Genomic DNA, 3,313 nt, shown 5'->3' on the forward strand with positions numbered 1-3,313 from the left:
AAAAACTAAATCCAAACCAATAGTAGACAGGGCATTTTCAGGAGAACAACAAGAAAAGGGTTGTCTTCTATTTTTTCTTTCCCACACACCAGAAATTCCTCCACTCCTGATGTAAAGAATAAGTCACTCAGATTCAAACTAGCAGTCAGCTTCCGGCTTGAATTGTTCAGCTCTATATAACATACTGAGAGCTCTGGGAGGCTACCAAAGGAGAGAAAGTGTCTTGTTTCCTTTAATTGCTTCTGAAACCTCCCTGCATACATACCTCAGAATAGGTCTACAAGGCTGGCTGGATACATAACCACACAGCCTCTGTTACAGGTTGTGGATTAGAGGCTGTTACAGATCCCCACTTAATGGTTCCTATTATTTAGTATCAGAACAAGTATCAACTGTTCTGTAGTAAGGCAAGGATATTTCATAGTGTTAGCCATTTTGCCTATCTTGTTCACTTAATAAATAATATACCAAGTTACAGAGAGCAGCACTTGCCAGTGATGCAATTCTTAGTTCTATTGGTCAGTTTCATATGTCAGCAAATGCAGCGGTAGTCATTAAATGTGTGCATGACGTGAACACAAGGAGGTAGAACACGTGTACTTATGTGTTTAACTGTTATTTTGGTAGCATCACAAATTACCATGGAAGAACTTAATTTTTTACCAGATGACCAAAAACAGAATGAATACCTGTTATACTTTGAACCAAATAGTATATGACTCTGGTGATGAACCTGTGACACACGTGCCCTATCTGACACGCAAAGCTGTCTCTGAGGGCACGTGGTGGCTACACCAAATGGGAGTGGGAGAAGGTGCGCACACTTGGCCTGCCTCCTTGTCGTGGCTCGGTTTGCCTCAGGAGAACCGGGCCGCGGCAAGGTGAAAGGGGGGACTTTCCGCTCCCAAAGACAGAGCAGGCCCAGCCATGAGGCCTCAGGCTGCCCCTGCTGATGCCAAGTGGCCTGGACCACTCCCAGCACTGAACCACCTCTTTCCTGCTGCTAAGCTCCTCTCCTCCCAGCATCACCTCCCCTGCCTGCTCCGCTTCTCTTCAGGGGATTCCCCCCCCGCTGTGCAAAGTGGGGTCATCTCTGGGCCAATGCGGTGGGCTGTAGCCGTGGCTTGTGCCTTGTGCTTCATGGAGTGGGCTGTAGCCGTGGCTGGAGCTGCACAAGCCTGCGCCCCCAAATGCCAATACTGCTGGTGCATGCCTGCTGGCTCAGCTGGTGACCTGCTATTTGGTGGCCACTGCTCAGCCAGTGAGCCTGCTTCTCAGTGGCCTTTCAGGTCAGCACTGGGTTCTGGATGTGGCTGCGTGCTTGCAGAGCTTCTGCCGATGCTGCTGGGAAGCACCCAATGACACAGCGTGCCTGCCGCAGCCGATTAACCTGCTCCACGTGCCCTCAAGATTCCAGCAGGAATGCAGCAAAAGCAGTTTTGAAGTGAGGTGTAATGAGGGCACCCATGGGGTTTTATTGGCAAGATTTCTTCACGAGAGGTTTGTCATTGCCTTCCTCTGAGGCTGAGAGAGTGTGACTTGCCCAAGGTCTCCTAATGGGATTCATGGCTAAGCTGGGATTCGAGCCCTGGTCTCCAGAGTCGCATGCTCAAATTACTGGGTTTCTTTGGCATGGTACAGACCTCCCAAAAAGGGGGACCTGCCGGTGCCTGTTTTTCATCCACCAAACCGCGTGGCTTCCCTGCAGAGGAAAAAGAACCTGTTAAAAGCGAGCTATTTTTACCCCGTGCTGGCGGCATAATGAGTGCGCCAATGGCGCACTCAGTACGTAAGCACGGCGCCATGCGGACACCACACAGCGCTTACGTAACAATGGCAGCACCCATGTATACAGGGTGTCGCCATTGTTACGCCCTCATCACGTGCGAGGGTTGCGGGGCATGTGGGTGCTCCGCCCTCAGGCAACCCTAGCATGTGACGGGGGCATCACAAAAGGCCCATCTGTACCAGGCCTGAATTCTTGCTATTGTGCCATGCTTTCTGTGCTTTATTATGCTTGTTGTTGTGTGTCACCAGTTTGTTTCCAACCTCCCTCCCTCCCTTCCTGGCACCCCTAAGGTGAAACTGTCATGGGGCAAGCTGTCTCCACACGGGGTAAAGGACGGATCACTCCTGTCCTTTCCCTGTCCTTGTGGCACAATTGCATGAATATTATCAGATGATATCTGTCCTTATACTGTCCCTCAGTCGTCTTTATTGCGCAATTTCGATAAGATTATCTGATGTCTCACTTATCCTCTCCTTCTTCCGTCACTGAAGTGGCATGGCCCCTTCACTGTGAATTAACGGAAACTCCTGTTAATACAATGGCGGGGCCACTGATGGGAGGACAGGATAAGTGCGGACACGATAAGGATGGGGAAAGGATGGGAGAGATCCTTCTTACCCCATGTGATAATCTCCCCCCTCTCCACTAATACACTGAGTTGATAGGGACTAATGTCCTCCCCCTTCGCAGTTTTTCAACTGCTGCATAAATGCCTTCAGCAACGGCTGATTCCTGGACTGCATTCGCATTGCAGAAATAATCCAGTTTGACACCACTTGAACTGCCATGACTCGATGCTGTGCAATTTTGTAGTTTGTTGTAGCACCAGAGCGCTCTGACAGAGAAGGCTAGATTCCATAGCAGTGAGCTATAGCAATTGCAGTGGTGTCATACTGGATTGTTTCTGCAGTGTGGATGCTGCCCTAGAAAACATTCATTTTGCCTCCAGTCACCCAAGGTGTGCAGTAAAACCTACCTTTTTGGATGACTCCAAGGGATAGTGAGGCTTAGAAAGCATTCCCACAAAAGGATTTCCTGCTACCCTGTCTCTTTCACCAGTTTTCAATCACAATTTATTGTTTCTGGAGAGCATAGATGTAATATGTGCAGATAGTTAAAGAAGCTTCATAATGACTTTGCTGCTTCGGCGTGCTAGCCAAGCTTGGCCAACCCAATCCAACCCAACCCTCTGGCCATGCATACGGCTGGGTGTGTCTGTTCATCCATGTGCAGAGAAATGCTGTGATTTTCTTTTTCCAAGTGATCTCATCTCCCCTTGCACATTTGAGCTAGAACTAAATTCCTTTGTCACATGATGTTGGACAGGCAAGGGAAAATTAGCCAGGAATGGAGAAAGGCATAATTCCAGAGCACAAAACCCAAGCAAGTGATCACCAACAATATTAGAAATCTTCAGAAAAATAAAATGCTGAATTCAGTAACAAGCCTCCAGTTCACCAGAAATAGGCTTTATTATTAAAATGTCAGGATAGTGCTCTTCTAGGGTGTTTCCCCCCTTAAAAC

This window comes from Sceloporus undulatus, chromosome 1 (genome assembly GCF_019175285.1).
Source record: "Sceloporus undulatus isolate JIND9_A2432 ecotype Alabama chromosome 1, SceUnd_v1.1, whole genome shotgun sequence".
NCBI classification, from domain to species: domain Eukaryota; kingdom Metazoa; phylum Chordata; class Lepidosauria; order Squamata; family Phrynosomatidae; genus Sceloporus; species Sceloporus undulatus.